The 22,735-nt window shown below is 48.7% G+C and overlaps 1 pseudogene; it reads left to right on the forward strand.

Moving 5' to 3' along the window:
• The window catches only part of LOC119338907, a 57,521-nt pseudogene extending 37,354 nt beyond the window's left edge, over positions 1–20,167 (forward strand).
• The last annotated feature ends 2,568 nt before the right edge of the window (positions 20,168–22,735 follow it).

Consider the following 22,735-nt stretch of genomic DNA (forward strand, 5'->3'; position numbering starts at 1 on the left):
CATGAGTTCAAAGCATAGGAGAATGGCCTTGACCGTTGCGATACTGTGTACGTCCGGCTCGAAAAGAAGGAGTGTGTTATCCGCATACTGCAGGTGTGACACACCCCCAGGAATCAGGTTGCCAACCACTCCCCTGATGTGGCCAGCCAAACAAGCTTTGTCTAGCATTGCGCCCAAAGCGTCTGCCACAAAGTTAAAAAGCAACGGCGAGGCTGGGTCCCCTTGACATAGCCCACGCTTGTTGCGGAAGAAGTTCCCTACTTTTCCATTCACCGCAATCGCTGTTTGGCCCCTCGAGACCAATTGCATCATGCGATGAACCAAAACCGACGAGAATCCTCGGTCCAGGAGGACTTGTCGGAGAAACTCCCAGTTCACTCGATCGTACGCCTTCTCAAAATCTAATTTCAAAAGAATCGCAGGCTGACGAGAGCGTTTGAGCGAGTTAACAATCTCTTGGAGGGCCAACGGCCCCTCTAAGATGTTGCGACCATGAATAAAAGCCGACTGGTTCCTACTAATGATGCATGAGCTATCGGAGACAAGCGCGTAGTACAAGCCTTAGCACAGATTTTAAACGGGACGTTAATCAGCACAATGGGATGAAAAAGCCTAATATGGTCTGCACCCGGAACTTTGGGGATAAGAGAGAGAACCCCAAAGTTCAGACGAGAGATATCTACCGTACCACGCATGAACCCATTACATACGTCAAATATTGGCCCTTTGAGCACTTGCCAAAACCGTTTAAACATCGCCACTGGCCACCCATCCGGACCGGGGGCGGTGTCCGATTTCATCCCAAGGGCCGCCTTGTCAATCTCTTGAGGGAGGAAGGCCAGCCCCAGGCCCTCATTTTCCTCGTCCGTGACCCGCAACGCAGGATCCCAAACATCCGACCGCAGCCGAGCACGGGACTCCTCCCTGGAGCCCATTAGTTGGATGTAGAAGTCGTAGATGTGGTGGACTATATCCTGTTGACGCAAAAGGAGCCCCTGCTCAGATTGCAATCTCAGGATGGCGCACTTGCGGCGCCGGCCGTTAGCGTAGGCATGAAAATATTTAGTGTTCGCGTCACCCTTGAGCGTCCACTTGATACCACCGCGTCTACGCCAGTATTCCTCCTCTGCTCTAAGGAGGGACTCAACTTGGGCTTCTAACGCGTAGCACTGAGCCCAGTCTTGCTCCGAGAAGACCTCACATCCGCAGCCGCATCCATATGGGTGAGGTCCGTGATCAAACGCGATCGGAGCAGCTTATCCTCGCGGCCCTGGTTGGCCCCCCAACCTTTGAGGGCCGCACGCAATCCCGCCCCTGTGGCAATCCAGAACTCCATAGGCCCGCGCGTGTGCCCGACCCGGGCGACACAGGTCTCCCATTTGGTGAGAAAGATTTGCTCAAAGTCCGGAGACTCTAACCACGCGGTTTCGAAGAAAAAACGAGGGCTACGTTTTAACCTTTCCTCCCCTGAGGAGAGGATTAGGGGGACGTGGTCCGACCCGATCCTCATTTCGGCGTGCAAAGAGCACATGGGAAATAGCATCTCCCACTCCGCGACATAAAAACCCGGTCTAGAACCGACCGCACCAGCGTTAGCTGCTTGTTGGTCGAAGTGTAGCATGCGCCCACGTGAGCCACTTCCCTAAGGGCCATAGATGCTATCGCATTATTAAAAAGGGACACCCTTGTCCAGTTAATGATCCCTTTGTTCTTATCCGCGCCCGAACGGATTAAGTTGAAATCGCCACCCACAAGCAGTGGCAAGTTACGCGGACCCAAGGACGCAACCTTCTCGTGAAGTTCTCCCAAGAACTCATGCGAGTGCGAGTGGTCGGCCGGGCCGTAAACCACAATAACCTCCCACTCGCGGAGGGTTGCGCGGTGGCGCACGTGTGCCAACAAGAAGAATCTACCGGCATCCCACGCCACCACCTCGCAGCAAACTTAGTTGATGCCAAGCAGCAAGCCCCCCGAGTGGCCCACCGCCGACACCCAATGCCACGCAAAACGCTCGAGCGGTTCGACAGCTAGGAGGTCCCGATGGTGAAAATCAGCCTTGATGGTTTCCTGCAATCCAACTACGTCGATCCCCTCTTCACGTATGAACTCTTTTAGCTGGGTCCGTGTCCCAGCGTGGCCGAAGCCTCGGATGTTCCAGAAGATGAAATGCATTAAATTATGCGGTTGCGGAGGCGAATACCGCGAGCGGTAACCGCTTTGGCCACTCGCCGTGTCTTGACAGGACAACGGGCTGAGGGGGACGGCACAGCCCCTGCTGCTGTGTCCTCCTGATCGGGCCGCGCAACAGACACCAGAGAAGCCCCTGCTTCTTCTGCTGCTGGCGTAACGCGGGCCGCCGCTGCCTAGGCGAGCGCGGCCTGCGCGATTTCCTTAGAACGGATGAGAGAAAGAAGTTCGCGAGCTTCACCCACGTCGGACATAACAACGCCACTATCCTCTAAGATACCCCCTAAACACTAGTCAGAATAGTCGTCAAAAATCGTAAAACGGGGCAGGGGATTACCTTCGGTTTCCATGTTCTTCTAAGCCAGCAAGAGTTGGGCGCGTTGCAGAGCTAGAAGGTTTCCCTTGGCGCCCTTTGAGCGCGAGCTTGCCCTCTCCTGCGTCGCCGGAGCCGCCACCACTGCCTTGGAGTGCTTGGCCATGGATATGGGCGCCACCTTGGACACCTCCGCCCGAAGCGCATCAGAGGGAGGAGGGGGGATGGCCGTCGAGGGACCGCCAGCCGGACCCCCAGGAGAGGCCAGCGCCATCACCACCGGTCGGTACGAAGCAGGCGTGCCCGCACGAACCGAGGAGGGGCTCGCCGGCGCCACTGGGGGAGTCTTGCGGCTCGCCGGCTTCTTGTGGAGCCGCGTCCACCGCCACCGAGGCCGGTCGCAGACTTGGGCGAGCGCGCCGTGAAAGTGCGCATCCCACCCACCTCCGCAGCCACCGGAGAGACAAGCATCGAGCGCCCCTCCGAGTCGCAGGAAGCCGAGACGCCCTTGTCAATGTCGAGGCCGAGCGACATGTTGGAGCCGTATTGGTTGAAGCCCGTCTTGTTGCTGCCCACTACCACTTGACGCTCCTCCTAGTCCTTCGCAGCACCCGCAGCAGGAGTTGCGGCCTGAGCATCCTTGTCCTTGAAACCGAGCTTGTCCCAAGTCGCGATATCTATGGAGTCATCACCCATGCTCGTGTCACGGTCCTTGTCCTTGTCCTTGCCATCCGGCCCCTTGTACAAGCTAGCTGGGGGAGGAGGAGGGGGAGCAGCACCCTGCAGGCCACCCGCCTCGGCCTCCAGCCGAATGGTGAAGCCCTCACTGTTGAACCACACTTGGACATACTCCCTGAGCTTGGCCGGGGAGCAACACATGAAGCGCATCCGCACAGGTCCGAGACCCACCAACGACGCCTTGTCCACCTCCATTGGGCGCACGATCATCACAGTGACGGCCATGAGGCGATCCACGCGGCGGTGCTTGGGCGGCACACCCCACAGCTTGACCCACACGTCTGGCATGATCTCGGCCTTGGGCTCCTCCAGACGCGATTCCTTGATTTCCGCCATGATGTCGTTGAGGGAGAGGTACAGCTTTCCGCTGCGGCTTGCCATCCGCAGCATGGCCTTGTTGGGAAAGACGATCGAGAACAAATCGTCGTTGATGGCCATCACCTGCCAGTCTCACTCCCCCTCGAAGAGGTGGGGGAGCTCCGCCTCCAAGATTGGGAGCGACAGCATGTCGGGCGCCGCCGAGATGATCGCAGCGTCAGCCACCAGCGGGGCGCACACCTCCTCGCCCTCCGTCTCCACGTACGGCAAGCAGAAGAATCCCTCGCCGGGGATGGCATTGCCCATGATCTGGAGCAACAGAGGCCGCCCCCACGTGGGGCAATGCGCCGACGCGTGCCCCTCCTCGTGGCAGACAATGCATAGGGGCTTGAAGTGGCACATGTTTTGGTAGTGGCCCACCCGGCCACACTTGAAGCACTCCGGCCCGTCGGACTCCTCCACTGGAATCGGGGCATCGGCCGAACCCTTCGAAGCCGACGGCCCGGCTGCCAGCTGCAGCAGCGCCGAGCCAACCCCCTTTTGCTTCTACTTCTTGGCTAAAGGATCCCCAATCCGTTCGCCGCTCGGAGGAAGCTGGGACTCCTTCCTCTTGAGCTCCTTCTTCTGCTCCAGACCCCGGCACCGATACTCCTCCTTCTTCTACTTTTTGCGCTCGCGCTCCTCTTGCTTCTTCCTTTCTTGCTCCGCGAGCCACCAAGGAGGCGGCGGCCCCCAGCCCCCTTCCTCCGCGGGGGGCGCCGGCACCTTGGAAAGCGCCTTCGCCCGCAGATCTTGCTCGCGCTGGCGCTCCGTCGCCGGGATCGGAGGTGACATGGGCGGCTTCTCCACGCGACGTGATCCAATCCGCACCGCGGTGGCGAATGAGCAAGAGAGAGAGAGGGGAGGGGCGGAGCGGAGAAGGCGACGAGCGAGATACCCGTAACACCGCACTTGAGAGTGGGATGCGGGAGACCCTAGCGAAAGATCTAGGGCACCCTTTGGCAGCCACAACCACCTATAAATAGGGGTGGGCGGCCGCTCGTCGTCCTCCGCGTTGGGCCCGGGCCTAAACACAGGCGGGCACGAGGCCACTGGGCCAGGCTGGCCTAGCCCAAGCACTGGGGAGCGCCCCTGCACCCCCACAGGCAAAGAGACAGGTGGGTCGGCCAATGGGCCCCCCGGCCCACGCCCTGGTAAGCTGGGCTAGTCCGCCAGGCCCAGCAAAGGATCAGGCCCGGTCGTCGTCTCCCTCGAAACCCTAGCCTGGACCCGCGGCTCCCTGGCATGGGCAGCCCCGCCGCCGCCGCCGACCCCTGTCGACACCGGCGAGCACGCCGGGACCGAAGGTGGCCCAGCCAGCACCAAATCCCGGCATCCCACCTCCGGCAGGACACGTGAGCGGCCCTCAGGGCCCGCATGCACACCCTTCGGCGGTCGCCAGATCCGCGGCGCCAGGCGGCGCCCGCCATGCCCACCGGAGCAAAGGCGCGCCGGCGACCAACCACGAAGGAGCCCCCAAGCTCCTTCGCACGGGCGACAAAATCACCCACTGAGCACGCCGCTCGGGGCCTCGGCGAACTACCAAGAATAATAGGGCAAGAAAGATTGCAATCTATATCAAGAACGATAAAATCTACGGGCACCAAATTTCTGTTTGCAACAATAAGAACATCATTGATCCTTCCCATAGGCTTTTTAATGGTGGAATCCGCAAGGTGCAAATTTAAAGAGAAATCATCAAGATTATGGAAACCTAGAATATCACATAAAGTTTTCGGAATCGTGGAAACACTAGCACCCAAATCACACAAAGCAAAACACTCATAATCTTTAATTCTTATCTTTATAGTAGGTTCCCACTCATCATTAAGTTTTCTAGGTATAGAAACTTCCAAATTAAGTTTTTCATCATAAGATTGCATCAAGGCATCAACAATATGTTTGGTAAAAGCTTTATTTTGACTATAAGCATGAGGAGAATTAACAACGGATTGCAACAAGGAAATACAACCTTCTAAATAACAATTATCATAATCAAATTCCTTGAAATCCGAGATAGTGGGTTCAACGCTATTTAAAGTTGTGACCTCTCCAATCCCACTGTTACCAAATTTAGCATTTAGAGCTAAAAACTCCGAATTCTTGGGATGCCTTCTAGGCAAAGTTGAGTCATCATCAGTCCCATAATCATCAAAATTCATATTTCAAAACATAGATCTAATAGGAGACGCATCAATAACTTTAAGATCCTCATCATTATTTTCATGGAAACTAGAAGAACACGCCTTTATAAAGCTATCTTTTTTAGCACGCAATCTAGTGGTTCTTTCCTTGCACTCGTCAATACTTTGAGAGACTCATTGATATCATGCTTAGGAGGAGAAGATCTAAGTTTAAGAGAATCAACATCAAGCGTAAGTCTATCAATGTTCCTAGCCAAATCATCAACTTTGCGCAATTTTTCTTCAAGCAAAGCATTAAAATTCTTTTGAGAAATCATAAATTCTTTCACACTATTCTCAAAATCAGAGGGCATCTTATTAAAATTACCATAAGAATTATTGTAGGAATTTCCATAATTATTAGAGGAATTACTAGGGAACGGTCTAGCATTGAAGTTTCCTCTATAAGCATTGTTTCCAAAACTATTCCTACCAACAAAATTCACATCCATAGATTCATTATTATTCTCAATCAAGGAAGATAAAGGCATATCATTGGGATCAAGAGGAGTATTTTTAGTAGCAAACAATTTCATAAGTTCATCCATTTTTCCACTCAAAACATTGATTTCTTCTATAGCATGCACTTTTTTACTAGAAGATCTTTTGGTGTGCCATTGAGAATAATTAGCCATAATATTATCAAGAAGTTTTGTAGCATCTCCTAACGTGATTTCCATAAACGTGCCTCCCGCGGCCGAATCTAAGAGATTTCTAGAAGCAAAGTTCAAACCGGCATAAAAAAATTGTATGATCATCCACAAATTCAAACCATGAGTAGGGCAATTGCAAATCATCAATTTCATTCTTTCCCAAGATTGGGCAACATGCTCATGATCAAGTTGTTTATAATTCATAATATCGTTCCTAAGAGTGATAATCTTAGCGGGAGGAAAATACTTAGAGATAAAAGCATCTTTGCACTTGTTCCAAGAATCAATACTATTTTTAGGCAAAGACGAAAACCAAACTTTAGCACGATCTCTAAGTGAAAACAGAAATAACTTCAATTTGACAATATCGTTATCCGTGTCTTTCTTCTTTTGCATATCACACAAATCAACAAAGTTTTTTAGATGAGTAGCGGCATCTTCGCTAGGAAGGCCGGCGAATTGATCTTTCATAACAAGATTCAGCAAAGCAGTATTGATTTCACAAGACTAAACATCATTAAGAGGAGCAATCGGAGTACTAAGGAAATCATTATTATTGGTATTCGAGAAATCACACAATTTCGTATTATCTTGCGCCATGGCAACAAGTAATCCAACACACAAGCAAACAGGAAAAGGCAAGCGAAAAGAGAGGAGGAGATTGGGAAAGAGAGGGCGAATAAAACGGCAAGGGTGAAGTGGGGGAGAGGAAAACGAGAGGCAAATGGCAAATAATGTAAATGCGAGGGAGATGGGTTTGTGATGGGTACTTGGTATGTCTTGACTTGAGCGAAGACCTCCCCGGCAATGGCGCCAGAAATCCTTCTTGCTACGTCTTGAGCTTGCGTTGGTTTTCCTCGAAGAGGAGAGGGTGATGCAGCAATAGTAGCATAAGTATTTCCCTCAGTTTTTGAGAACCAAGGTGTCAATCCAGTAGGAGGCTCCTCAAAAGTCCCACGCACCTACACAAACAAACAAAGAACTCGCAACCAACGCAATAAAGGGGTTGTCAATCCCTTCACGGCCACTTGCGAAAGTGAGATCTAATAAAGATAGTATGATAAGATAAATATTTTTGGTATTTTTATAATATAAAGGCAAAAAGTAAAGATGCAAATAAAAGTAGATTGGAAGCAAATATGATAAGAGATAGACCTGGGGGCCATAGGTTTCACTTGTGGCTTCTCTCAAGATAGCATAAGTATTACGGTGGGTGAACAAATTACTGTCGAGCAATTGATAGAAAAGCGAATAATTATGAGATTATCTAGGCATGATCATGAGTATAGGCATCACGTCCGCAACAAGTAGACCGACTCCTGCCTGCATCTACTACTATTACTCCACACATCGACCGACTCCTACCTGCATCTAGAGTATTAAGTTCATAAGAACAGAGTAACGCATTAAGCAAGATGACATGATGTAGAGGGATAAACTCAAGCAATATGATATAAACCCCATCTTGTTATCCTCGATGGCAACAATACAATGCGTGCCTTGCAACCCTTTCTATCACTGGGTAAGGACACCGCAAGATTGAACCCAAAGCTAAGCACTTCTCCCATGGCAAGAAAGATCAATCTAGTAGGCCAAACCAAACTGATAATTCGAAGAGACTCGCAAAGATAACTCAATCATACATAAAAGAATTCAGAGAAGATTCAAATATTATTCGTAGATAAACTTGATCATAAACCCACAATTCATCGGAACTCGACAAATACACCGCAAAAAGAGTTTAGATCGAATAGATCTCCACAAGAGAGGGGGAGAACATTGTATTGAGATCCAAAAAGAGAGAAGAAACCATCTAGCTAATAACTATGGACCCATAGCTCTGTGGTAAACTACTCACAACTCATTAGAGGGGCAAGGATGTTGATGTAGAAGCCCTCCATGGTCGATTCCCCCTCCGGCAGAACGCCGACGAAGGCTCAAAGATGGGATCTCGCGGATATAGAAGGTTATGTTGGTGGAAATTGTGTTTTGTCTGCTCCCTGGATGTTTTTGGGGTACGTAGGCTTATATAGGAGGAAGAAGTACGTCGATGGACGCCCGAGGGGCCCACGAGACAGGGGGCGCCCTCCTATCTCGTGGGAGCCTCGGCTGCTTCTTGACTTGCACTCCAAGTCCTCTGGATCACGTTCGTTCCAAAAATCATGCTCCCGAAGGTTTCATTCTGTTTGGACTCCATTTGATATTCCTTTTCTTCGAAATACTGAAATAGGCAAAAAAACAGCAATACGGGCTGGGCCTCCGATTAGTAGGTTAGTCCCAAAAATGATATAAATGTGTAAAATAAAGCCCATAAACATCCAAAAGGGGTAATATAATAGCATGGAACAATCAAAAATTATAGATACTTGGAGACGTATCAGGCACCCTCGGGGTAGTAATAGTCGTCGGTGGTGGCAGCGGTCTCAGGGGCTCTGTCATCTGGTTGCATCAAACGGATATGGGGGGAAAAGAAAGCAAAGCAAACGTGAGTACTCATCTGAAGTACTCAGCAAGCAAGTATCTACACTACATATGCAACATTATAGAAGGAAGGCTGTATATGTGGACTCGGCTGCAGAAATGCCAGAATAGAGGGGAGAGCCTAGTCCTATCGAAGACTAGCATCTTCAGTGGTCTTGCAACATTAGAAGAGTTCATAGCATAAAGTAAAGTAGTAGTAGTGTCATCAACTTTCCCAGAGATCCTTCCCCGACTCCCTGCGAGAAAGCAATCCCAGAGCCATACTATCCATTGCTCATCTCAAGTATCCAGTTCTAGTTGTATCGATCGGCATACAACTCCAAGTATCCGTTACCGTAGGACAGGCTGTCGATAGATGTTTTCTTCCCTGCAGGGGTGCACCAACTTACCCACCACGATCGATTAACTCCGGCTGGACACACTTTTCTAGCTCACGCCCGGCCTCGGCCAAATGATACGCCACAACCTGACATGGCCTAATGGAGAGGTTAGCACACCGGACTAAACCTATGCCCCCAGGGGTCTTGGGCCATCTCCCTAGGAACTCCTGCATGTTGCGTGGGCGGCCGGTGAGTAGACCTAGCCCCCTTATACAAGGTGAGGCGTTCCAGTCCAACCTGGCGCGCGCCACTAAGACGTTGACATCTATTAAGCTTCGGCTCATGCATACGACGCAGAATGCCCATACTATGCCCACATGATGGTTAGTGCTATCAGGCCAGAGGCCCCTCGGATCAAATATCCAAATCGTACTGGATTAGGAGCGCGCGGTAACGAGCAGAGACTCACAATTGATGTGACCCCGTCGCCCCGTCTCGAGGATTTGCGGCAAGGGCTAAGAATGCCCGGCCATGCCATGTAGTTATCTTGCGGGCACCTTCCAGGTCAACCCGACTCCACATCACTCGCAATTAAGCTCGCGCGGGTAGCCCTCGGGGCCAACCCGTCTTTAGTATCATGGTTCAGTGTAAAATCATAGTAACCATAGTAACCGTGCGTCTAACACCAAGGGGAACCCTGAGGAATCACGCCCGATGGAAATCCACCTAATGTTATTGTCAAGGTGAACGAAGGAGGAATCACCCTCGAGGTCCACTCTTGTGGAGTTGCACGACAGTGTCGTTATCAGGAGTGGAGAAGGAGGAATCACCCTCGATAACCATAACCGATGAACTAACCTACAAGGTTAACATCAGAAGTGCTGATGAGGTATCACCCTCAGCACTCGATAGTAACCCAGTAGTGTCGAGCAACTAAGGGGAAAGTGATGTGCGGTGCCGGGGGCTGGTCTTCGATCTTGTTGATCGGGTCTTCTGATAATCTAGCGGGGCAGTCGGGATAAAGTGGGGTCTCTGATGGGTCTCTACACAGCCTATACTAAGCAGTTTAGGATCAACATGTAGGTAACAATAGCAGGTTACAAGATCAGGCTATGCATCAGAATAGGTAAAGCAGTAGCAGCAGCAATTTCTAATGCAAGCATAAGAGAGAAGAGAATAGGCGATATCAGAATGTTCAAAGGGGAGGTGCTTGCATGGAAGCTCTGCGGCAAGGGTCTGGTCGTCAGGGACGTAGTCGATCACAGAGGCATCATCGGTCTCGGGGTCTACCGGAAAGAAGTACAGAAGGGGAACATAATAAATAACAGAGCAAACAGATTTATCACTAAGCATGACATGACGATATGTAGAACTGGAGTCGACCTAACATAGTACTACACGTTGCAGACGGAGGGGAAAAACATCTGAGGATGAATTCCTGGCATTAGGCAGATTCCGGACAAGTGAAAGAGAGGGGACGATTCCATTTTCAGCATGCTAGGGGCACGTGACAGGTGAACGGACAGCGTATTCGGATTCATTGGGTTCTTCTGAGCAACTTTCATGTATAAAGTTTTTCGATCCGAGCTACGGTTTAAATTCTAAGAATTTTCAAAGATTATAGCAATATCTTAAATTATTTAAATTAACAAAAAAGGAATTGTGACGTCACCTTGATGTAAGCATGACATCAACAAGTCAACAGACACGCTGATTAGTCAAAGTTGTCCAGTGGGTCCCACTGGTCAGTGACTAGACTAGTTAGGAGAGGTTAATTTAACTAAACTAAGTTAATTAGCTAGTAGGTCCCACCTGTTAGTGATTAGTTAGATTAAATTAGTTGCATTAACTAATTTATTAGAATTAGAGGAGGGGCCCACTAGTCGGTGACTAGGGGCTACCCAGTTAGAGTTAACCTCGGTGAACTGGTCAAAGGGCAGTCGGGGGCCACCCGTCAGCGACCCATGGGGGGCCAGGCTGGCCACGTCGATGTGGCGCCGGAGAGAGGTCCGGCGAGCCTCCCCCGCGGTGGATCTACGCCGGAGTCGGGTGGGATTCGCCCCCTGGCGTCCATATGACGCACGGGAGGGCGCGTTCAACTGGGGGCGACGAGCCGCGCCTTGGGGTGGCCGCGGCAGCAGCTAGGGCGGCGCCGGCATCGAGCAGTGGAAGCGAAAGTGGCGGCGAGGGAGCACGGTCCAGGCGAGTCCGTGCGTGAGGGCGGCTGGCGCGCTGGTCGCGGCCTGGAGCGGTGGGCGCGTGCGAGCCGCCGGTAGGAGCAGTGGTAGAAGCAGCAGGAGGCACCGGGCGGCCAGAGCGACGCGCAGGCGGCGCTAGCAGCACGCGGGCACGGGGCGGAGGCACCAGTGGGCAGGGGCGCGGTTGAGGAGATCAAGGCGCGTGCGGGTGTGTTCGGGTTGCGGACGGGGTGCGGTAATTAGCGACGACAGGGAGCACCACGGTCGTGGTCGGAGACGACCGCGGACAAGCGCGGGCGGGCACGACGGTGGTGGCTACTACGGTATGGAAAGAAGGGAGAAAGCAGGGGCCGGTGAGCTCACAAGGGGCTCGGGGCGACTCAGGGAGGTGAGGAGCGCGTGCGTGGAAGGACGGCGATGTCGGCGAGCTGTGGAGCGGTCCGGCTCGTCCTAGTACTCGGGAAGGACGAGGACAAGGGCGCCGGTCCTCCTGGACGCCTTGGCACAGCTCGGGGAGGAGGGTGGCCACGGCGATTCCAGAGCCACGGTGATCGTGACGCTCAGCTCTGATCCAAAATGAGAGAGAGGCGAGCGAGGGAGGAAAGGGGAGGGAAAGTGGGTGGAGGTAGGTGGGGAAGAACTCGAGGAGCCAGAGGGGCACTCTTATCCTCTCGGCGGTGGCTGTAGTGTCGCGGTGTCGCGCTGTGACTGGTGGCGGCGCGGTCGTCCACGGGGACGATGACTTGGAGGGAAAATTAGGTGGAGGAGGCCTGCTGGGCTGCCTGGACCGGCTTGGGCCTCCAACAGGTAAGTGGCCTCTGGCCTTTTCTCTTGTTAAGTTTTTCTGTTTCTTTTATTTATTAACAGAGATAGAAAAGGATTTTTGTGGGCCACCAGACATTTTAGAAAAATGTGGAACTAAGCCACAAAACTCTCTAGCAATATTTGACACTGCCACAATTAATTTGGAGGCAAAGTGAAATCAGATGGATTTTTCATAAATGGGATAGCATTTAAAAAGGCTGAATTGGTACTGATTTAATTGATACAGTTCATCTTTACATAAGGGTGATGTTGTTTTCCTTAACATCCATTTATTTTGGAATTTATGCTAAATGATGAACATTTTAGTTTTCATGTTTGAGCAAAGTTGAATTTCATCACAATTTGCAATTGAATTCAACTGGAATTTGAAAGAGGTATTAGACGATGATGATCAAACACTTGTTTAGCAAAAAGATTAACTTAACCCCAAGGGTTACTGTAGCATCATTACATAGGGGTGTTACATGTATAAAACCATATGCTTTGATCACACTATCAAAGCGTTTATTCCAACTCTGAGAGGTTTGCACCAGTCCATAAATGGATCGCTGGAGCTTGCACACTTTGTTAGCACCCTTTGGATCGACAAAACCTTATGGTTGCATCATATACAACTCTTCTTTAAGAAATGTCCACTTAAGGAATGCGGTTTTGATATCCATTTGCCATATTTCATAAAATATGACAATTGCTAACATGATTCGGACGGACTTTAAGCATCGCTACGGTTGAGAAAATCTCATTGTAGTCAACACCTTAAATTTGTCAAAAACCTTTTGCGACAAGTCGAGCTTTGTAGATAGTAACACTGCTATCAGCGTCCATCTTCCTCTTGAAGATCCATTTATTTTCTATGGCTTGCCGATCATCGGGCAAGTCCACCAAAGTCCACACTTTGTTCTCATACATGGATCCCATCTCAGATTTCATGGCCACAAGCCATTTCGTGGAATCTGGGCTCATCATCGCTTCCTCATAGTTCGTAGGTTCATCATGGTCTAGTAACATGACTTCTAGAATAGGATTGCCGTACCACTCTGGTGCGGACCGTTCTATGGAAGACCTACGAGGTTTTGTAGTAACTTGATCTGAAGTTTCATGATCATCATCATTAGCTTCCTCACTAATTGGTGTAGGAATCACTGGAACTGATTTCTGTGATGAACTACTTTCCAATTCGGGAGAAGGTAAAATTACCTCATCAAGCTCTACTTTTCTCCCACTCACTTCTTTCGAGAGAAACTCCTTCTCTAGAAAGGATCCATTCCTAGCAACGAATATATTGCCTTCAGATCTGTGATAGAAGGTGTACCCAACAGTTTCCTCTGGGTATCCTATGAAGACGCATTTCTCCGATTTGGCTTCGAGCTTATCAGGTTGAAGCTTTTTCGCATAAGCATCGCAGCCCCAAACTTTAGGAAACGACAACTTTGGTTTCATGCCAAACCACAGTTCATAAAGCATCTTCTCAACAAATTTCGATGTTGCCCTATTTCACGTGAATGCAGCTGTCTCTAATGCATAACCCCAAAACGATAGTGGTAAATCGGTAAGAGACATCATAGATCGCACCATATCAAATAAAGTGTGGTTACGACGTTCGGACACACCATTACGCTTTGGTGTTCCGGGTGGCGTGAGTTGTGAAACTATTCTGCATTGTTTCAAATGAAGACCAAACTCGTAACTCAAATATTTGCCTTCACGATCAGATCATAGAAACTTTATTTTCTTGTTACGATGATTTTCCACTTCACTCTGAAATTCTTTGAATTTTTCAAATGTTTCAGACTTATGTTTCATCAAGTAGATATACCCATATCTTCTCAAATGATTTGTGAAGGTCAGAAAATAACAATACCCGCCGCGAGCCTCAACACTCATCGGACCACAGACATCAGTATGTATTATTTCCAATAAGTCAGTTGCTCGCTCCATTGTTCCAGATAACAGAGTCTTAGTCATCTTGCCCATGAGGCATGGTTCGCAAGCATCAAGTGATTCATAATCAAGTGATTCCAAAAGTCCATCAGCATGGAGTTTCTTCATGCGCTTTACACCAATATGACCTAAACGGCAGTGCCACAAATAAGTTGCACTATCATTATCAACTTTGCATCTTTTGGCATTAATATTATGAATATGTGTATTACCACGATCGAGATTTAATAAACCATCAACATTGGGTGTATGACCATAGAAGGTTTTATTCATGTAATTAGAATCACAATTATTCTTTGTCTTAAATGAATAATCGTATTGCAATATACATGATCTAATCATATTCATGCTTAATGTAAACACCAAATAAATTTTATTTAGGTTCAACACTAATCCCGAAAGTATAGGGAGTGTGCGATGATGATCATACAATCTTGGAACCACTTCCAACATACATCGTCACTTCATTCTTAACTAGTCTCTATTTCTGTAACTCCTGTTTCGAGTTACTAATCTTTGCAACCGAACAAGTATCAAATACCCATCAAGGTACACATCAATAACCTATATATCAAATATACCTTTGTTCACTTTGCCATCCCTCTTTTCCACCAAATATTTGGGGTAGTTCCGCTTCTAGTGACCATTTCCTTTGCAGTAGAAGCACTCAGTTCCAAGCTTAGGTCTAGCTTTGGGCTTCTTCACGGGAGTGACAACTTGCTTGCCATTCTATTTGAAGTTCCCTTTCTTTCCTTTGCCCTTTTCTTGAAACTAGTGGTCTTGTCAATCAACACTTGATACTTTTTCTTGATTTCTACCTTCATCAATTTCAGCATCATGAAGAGCTCGAGAATCGTTTTCGTCATCCCTTGCATACCATAGTTCATCACGAAGTTCTAGTAACTTGGTGATGGTGACTAGAGAACTCTGTCAATCACTATCTTATCTGGAAGATTAACTCCCACTTGATTCAAGTGATTGTAGTACCCAGACATTCTGAGTACAGGCTCACTAGCTGAGCAATTCTCCTCCATATTATAGGTGAGGTATTTTCCCGAGGTCTCATACCTCTTGGCACGAGGCATCAGTCTGAAATACCAATTTTAGCTCTTGGAACATCTCATATGATCTGTAGCGTTAAAAATACTTTTGAAGTTCTGGTACTAAGTAGTAAAGTATGGTGCACTAAACTATCAAGTAGTCATCATATTGAGCTAGCCAAACGTTCATAACGTCTGCATTTGCTCCTGCAATAGGTCTGTCACCTAGCGGTGCATCAAGGACATAATTCTTCTACGCAGCAATGAGGATAAACCTCAGATTACGGACCCAGTCCGCATCATTGCTACTATCATCTTTCAACTTAGTTTTCTCTAGGAACATATAAAAACATAGGGAAGCTACAACATGAGCTATTGGTCTACAACATAATTTGCAAAATACTATCAGGACTAAGTTCATGATAAATTAAAGTTCAATTAATCAAATTACTTAAGAACTCCCACTTAGATAGACATCCCTTCTAGTCATCTAAATGATCACGTGATCCATATCAACTATACCATGTCCAATCATCACGTGAGATGGAGTAGTTTTCAATGGTGAACATCTCTATGTTGATCATATCTACTATATGATTCACGCTCGACCTTTCGGTCTCAAGTGTTCTGAGGCCATATCTACATATGCTAGGCTCGTCAAGTTTCACCTGAGTATTCTGCGTGTGCAAAACTGGCTTGCACCCGTTGTATGTGAACGTAGAGCTTATCACACCCGATCATCATGTGGTGTGTTGGCACGATGAACTGTAACAATGGTGCATATTCAGGGAGAACACTTATACCTTGAAATTTAGTAAGGGGTCGTCTTATAACGCTACCGCCGTACTAAGCAAAATAAGATGTATAAAAGATAAACATCACATGCAATCAATATAAGTGATATGATATGGCCATCATCATATTGTGCCTTTGATCTCCATCTCCAAAGCAACGTCATGATCACCATCGTCACCGGCTTGACACCTTGATCTCCATCGCAGCATCATTGTCATCTCGCCAACTATTGCTTCTATGACTATTGCTGCCGCTTAGTGATAAAGTAAAGCAATTACATGGAGATTGCATTTCATACAGTAAAGCGACAACCATATGGCTCCTGCCAGTTGCCGATAACTTTTAGAAAACATGATCATCTCATACAACAATTTATATATCATCACGTCTTGACCATATCACATCACAGCAAGCCCTGCAAAAACAAGTTAGACGTCCTCTATTTTGTTGTTGCAAGTTTTACGTGGCTGCTACGGGCTTCTAGCAAGAACCGTTCTTACCTACGCATCAAAACCACAATGATTTTTCATCAAGTGTGCTGTTTTAACCTTCAACAAGGACCGGGCGTAGTCAAACTCAATTCAACTAAAGTTGGAGAAACAAACACCCACTATCCACCTGTGTGCGAAGCACGTCGGTAGAACCAGTCTCATGAAAGCGGTCATGTAATGTCGGTCTGGGCCGCTTCATCCAACAATACCGCTGAATCAAAGTACGACATGTTGGTAAGCAGTATGACTATTATCGCCCACAACTCTTTGTGTTCTACTCGTGCATAATACATCTACGCATAGACCCGGCTCTGATGCCACTGTTGGGGAACGCGGTAATTTTAAAAACATTCCTACGATCACGCAAGATCTATCTAGGTGATGCATAGCAACGAGAGGGGAGAGTGTGTCCACGTACCCTCATAGACCGAAAGCGAAAGCGTTTAGTTAATGTTGTTGATGTAGTTGAACGTCTTCGAGATCCAACCGATCCAATCACCGAACATATGGTACCTCCGCGTTCAGCACACGTTCAGATCGATGACGTCCCTCGTATTCTTGATCCAGTTGAGGCCGAGGGAGAGCTTCGTCAGCATGACGGTGTGGTGACGGTGATGATGAAGTTACCGGCGCAGGGCTTCGCCTAAGCACTACGACGATATGACCGAGGTGTGTAACTATGGAGGGGGGCACCGCACACGGCTAAAAGATAAACTTGTGTGTCCTTGGGGTGCCCCCTGCCCCCGTATACAAAGGAGGGAGGGAGAGAGGCCGCCCCCCTAGGAGCGCGTCAAGTGTATGGAGTCCTGCTAGGACTTCCAAGTCCTAGTAGGAATCCTTTCCCTTTTAGGAGTAGGAAAGAAGGAAGGAGAGAGGGAGTAGGAAAGGGCAAGGGGGGCGCCGCGCCCTTCCCCTAGTCCAATTCGGACCCATAGGGGGGCGCGCGCCACCTCCCCTTGGCCTGCCTCCTCTATTTCCCGTATGGCCCAATAAGGCCCATTACTTCTCCCGGTGAATTCCCGTAACTCCCCGGTACTCCGAAAAATACCCGACTCACTCGGAACCTTTCCGATGTCCGAATTAGCCTTCCAATATATCAATATTTACGTCTAAACCATTTCAAGACTCCTCGCCACGTCCGTGATCTCATCCAGGACTCCAAACAAACTTCGGTCATCAAAACACATAACTCATAATACAAATCGTCATCGAACGTTAAGCGTGCGGACCCTACGGGTTCGAGAACTATATAGACATGATCGAGACACATCTCCGATCAATAGCCAATAGCGGAACCTGGATGCTGATATTGGCTCCTACATATTCTACGAAGATCTTTATCGGTCAAACCACATAACAACATACGTTGTTCCCTTTGTCATCGGTATGTTACTTGCCCGAGATTCGATTGTCGGTATCATCATACCTAGTTCAATCTCGTTACCGGCAAGTCTCTTTAGTAGTTCCGTAATACTTCATCCCGCAACTACTCATTAGTCACAATGCTTTCAAGGCTTATAGTGATGAGTATTAACGAGAGGGCCCAGAGATACCCTCTGAAACAAGGAGTGACAAATTCTAATCTCAATCTATGCCAACCCAACAAACACCTTCGAAAACACCTGTAGAGCACCTTTATAATCACCCATTTATGTTGTGATGTTTGGTAGCACACAAAGTGTTCCTCCGATATTCGGGAGTTGCATAATCTCATAGTCTGAGGAACATGTATAAGTCATGAAGAGAGCAGTAGCAATGAAACTGTAACAATCATAATGCTAAGCTAACGTATGGGTCATGTCCATCACATCATTCTACTAATGATGTGATCTCGTTCATCAAATGACAGCACACGTCTATGGTTAGGAAACATAACCATCTTTGATTAACGAGCTAGTCAAGTAGAGGCATACTAGGGACACTATGTTTTGTCTATGTATTCACACATATACTAAGTTTCTGGTTAATATAATTTTAGCATGAATAATAAACATTTATCATGAAATAAGGAAATAAATAATAACTTTATTATTGCCTCTAGAGCATATTTCCTTCAGAGGCCACCCGCGAGGTCGGCATCGCCATCATCAACAACGTCGATCTCGTCAACAGCCTCATGAACGAGATGCGCATTTCCATCAACATGGATACTAGCGGCGCTTCATGCAGAAACACAAGAGCTAATTAGTGCAATGTTGTAGGCCCCGTGGTCTGAGATGTTCCCGTGCGTGGTGGCAAGGGCGAGCACATTGGCGATCATCTCGAGCGACATGGGCGGCACCTACAACGACTCAATCCAACTGGTGACCACGACCGTCCTTGCTCGTGCCTAGCATAAGCTCACTCGCGCGACGTACTGACATTATGTTGTGTGCAGATGCGCGCGGAGCTGCAGGTGCTGTCGTCACTGGTGCCGATCAGGCAGGTGACGTCCCTGCACTTCTGCAAGCAGCACGCCGACGGGATGTGGGCCATTGTTGACGTGTCGGTGGACGGCATCCTCCGCCCCGACTCCAGCACCGGCGCCGGCCCGGCAGGATACATGGCTTGCTACCTCCTCCCTTTCGGCTGCATCGTCGAGGACATGCAGAATGGCTACGCCAAGGTACGTAACCAACCCGTCCGTCCCACTCTCCCGTAACCAACCCGATTCAGTTTCAGCAGAGACGCGCGGCACGGGGAAGGAGAAGGCAGGGGGTATTTGCAAAAACGTGTGCGCTGACCGGCTCGGGCCCGACGAGTCTAGTTGTCGCTCTGTGATTGGTCCAGGACCAAAGTTGCACATTGGGTGCAAGTTCTGGGACCGGGTAGGGTCATTTTGCAAGTTGTAGGACCAAATCATCACATCTCGGACAAGTTCTAGGACCCCTCGTGCTTTTAACTTTTTAGTTAAAATCACTGCAGGGAGATCTTTTATTGGAAAATTGTTGATGGACCAGGACATGGATTTTGGCTCCCGAGCTAAGAAAAATGGTACTCCCTCCGATTCATATTAATAGACGCACACTTAATACAACTTTATAGTATTAGTATGGATAGGATGGAGTAATAAATTCGATCAAGTGTTCTATGTACATGCAAATTTTCGTGAAGAAGTTCATTTGCGATGCTCCGGAAAGAAAGATGTTTTGAACATGTCATTTCAAAATCATTTTGGGGGACTGGTTGTTTTGTCCAGATCACCACATATGTCATTTCTTCTCAGAAATGTGCATGTGGATAGAGCACACGGCCATCTTTGGTATAAAAAGATTCAAAAAAATCATTTTGTTTCACTTTTTTGGGGATTTCACCTCTCACCTCATATGCATATGAGCTACGGTGTGGACATGCACTTTCAGATGGACCGAGCCTTCACACTGAGCTTATCCAAAAAATCGAGTCACCACCTGATCTACCACCCAGTATTGGACCTCCGGTAGCGGGAGTGTCATAAGAGTATCATGCACTGCCACCTAAGCAAAAAATGTGCTATGGAACTACAATCTTTTTCTTCATCTACATCATCAACATTTTCTTCAACAATTGATGTAGTTACTCTTTCTTATTCTTCTGTAGTGGCGGGGTCAGCTTCTTGAAGAACACTGGCCGACGGAGATACGGGGGGAGAACTGGGACATGCAAATCCTTTGCAATGGAGATTGATGCTTATCTAATTCAAGTTGAATAGGCACAATGTCAAAGGGCAATTCAGAAGATTTCACATGAGGGGTGGTGTGGAGAGGAGAATTTGAATGTTCTTGAGCCTAATAGTCACCATGAATTCTTGATTTTGGGGCATCTCTAATATCCACATGCTCGCTTTCTTTACCTGCAACTTCTTCAGTTTCTGTAGGGTGAGGCAATGATACCATAAGAGTAGTGTCATCAAAGGCGACAATTTCTTCATCCATCTTTTAATAGGCGGAATCTTCGGGTTTTCTTCATGTTTTGTGCCAAACGATCGACACAAGAGGTGGCATTGAGGCCAATGGCGGAAAAAAATTGGCTCATTTATAGTGACACTGTCACTTTGCTTCTTTTTTGTTGGCTTCTCAACGGGTTCTGAAGCCTTCTCTTTTTAGCTTCACTCTCTGGAGCCTTACTTTTCTTCGATAAGGAGGCAGAGGGAAGTGTTGACTTCTTCAGAGGAGGCGGAGTGGAAAGCTTCGCGGATGAAGAACTTGCCTTCTCAACAGCTGGGGCAAGGGGCACATTCTTTGTGTTTGGAAACATAGTAGAAAACAAAACGCGCCTACTAATCATCCCATCGTCACTATGAAGATGCAATTACGATTGGATCTACACTAGATTGCTTACCAATGTAAATGTGTTAGAGAGGTGACTTTGTGAGGCATCTTGATACATATTCCCACAACTAGGTTATACCTCACATCAGTGAGAATTAGTCCCTCAAATTGATCTGTAGGTCAAGCACCGAATGTATAATGCCTCTATAGAGAGCACCAGACCAGCGGGTAGCTATGCTGGAGAACTAGGGTGGAGGTCGAGCAGCCTTTCAACAGAGGAAAAATTTCCAAGAAGAGAACGAGGAAGAGAGAGGGGGCAAACCTTGCGCAATCATGTGTTTCTAGGGAGCACCCCTGGCCTCTCCTTATATAGGTGGCTAAAGGGTGCATGGTTTTACCATCCTAGGGTCGAAGGAACAGTCGGGGGTATTATGCATGTATCTTATTTTGGCTCGGCCCACATAGTACACATATAACAAGGATTTCATATCTGAAGCAAAGTTTGTGTTTCTATACTACTCCCTCCGTCCCAAAACTCTTGTCTTAGATTTGTTTAAATACAGATGTATCAAGTCACGTTTTAGTATTAGATACATCTGTATCTAAACGAATCTAAGATAAGAATTTTGGGACGGAGAGACTATTAAGTATCAGAAATGCCATTGGTGAATCTGGACCCTTTGAAAATGCTTTAGCCCTGCTTTAGTTCCCATCATATCCACTACTCTCTTGTTCTTATGGGGCATCTCGTTTTCTGGCTATCCCTCAAGGGATAAGGATAACCAGATGGCCCAAGGTAACATAATTTAGTAAATATTCATTCAAAAACTTAGTTGCCATTAGCCGCGATGGCGGGCGAGGGAAGCCTTGACCTGATGGGCAGCTTCTTCTTCCTCGTCACCGACTCTGTACATGGTGTTCTCCTTCCTCCGTTCCTTGCGGCGGTTAAGATTTTGGCTTGCGTTTCCTGGCCGATGTGTTGGAACCGGTTCCTAGATCGCGTCCGTTGGGTGGCACACATGTGATACTCACCTAGAATGGTGGTGGCGTATGCACGCAATCTTCCTTTAGGGACAACAGTACAGAAGAAGAAAGAGTGCATGACGGAGGAGCGGCCGGCGTTGAAGACAATAGCCCATTGACACAAGGACCTAGAAGGGCTTCAATGTAATTTTATGTCTTACGCTGTGGTTTGTGCAAATGTTGGGGGCAGCTGTGCTGGATGTTTCCAGATGTAATTTGAGGACTCTGGTTGTTTGAATGATGCGCGTGGTGAGGGCTACTCTAGTGCAGGACCTCAAATCGTTTGGGTCTGTCCATTTGGGGGTAAGCGGACATACAAGACGGTCCAACACGCGCCCCTACCCGTAAAATCCGTCCGTTTATGGTCCGGCTCGCCCCATCTTGGGGCAAAGTCGGTTTGGCTTTGCGTCTGAAACTAACACAAGCGGACGTTTTCTGCGCCCGTGCGTCCACGCTGGTCCGGGGCTGACCCACATATCACCCACCTCCCACCACTCTCTCTCTCTCTCTCTCACCAACCCACCCACGGTGCTGTAGTCGTTGGCGATGCCGGCCTCTCCCTGCTCGCACACCTCGCAGGAGCAGCAGCAGTTGCAGTCCCCGCTGGCGCTCGTCCCCGGCAGTCCTGGCGAGCGCAGCGGCGGACGAGCAGACGAGCTGGCTACGACGAGCGTGGGCAGGCGGGCGCGGCGCGGGCAGACGTGGGCCCGCGCGGCAGGCCGCTGCGGAGAAGGCGCAGGAAGGACATGAGCGAGGCACGCGCCGGCGGCGCGAGCTCGCGACGAGGCGGGGAGGGCGCAGGCGGGCGGGCGCGAGCAGGCGAGGCGGAGCGCAAGCGCGGCAGGCCAGCACACGCTACCGCTGCGAGATGTAGCTGGTGCCGCTGCACGGGTTGCGCGAGGGCACCCGGGGTGTTAGCGGTGATGGCACAGGCCTCGGCAGAAAAGTTGGAATGGAGCGG

The sequence above is a fragment of the Triticum dicoccoides genome, chromosome 7B (assembly GCF_002162155.2).
Source record: "Triticum dicoccoides isolate Atlit2015 ecotype Zavitan chromosome 7B, WEW_v2.0, whole genome shotgun sequence".
Classification (NCBI taxonomy): Eukaryota; Viridiplantae; Streptophyta; class Magnoliopsida; order Poales; family Poaceae; genus Triticum; species Triticum dicoccoides.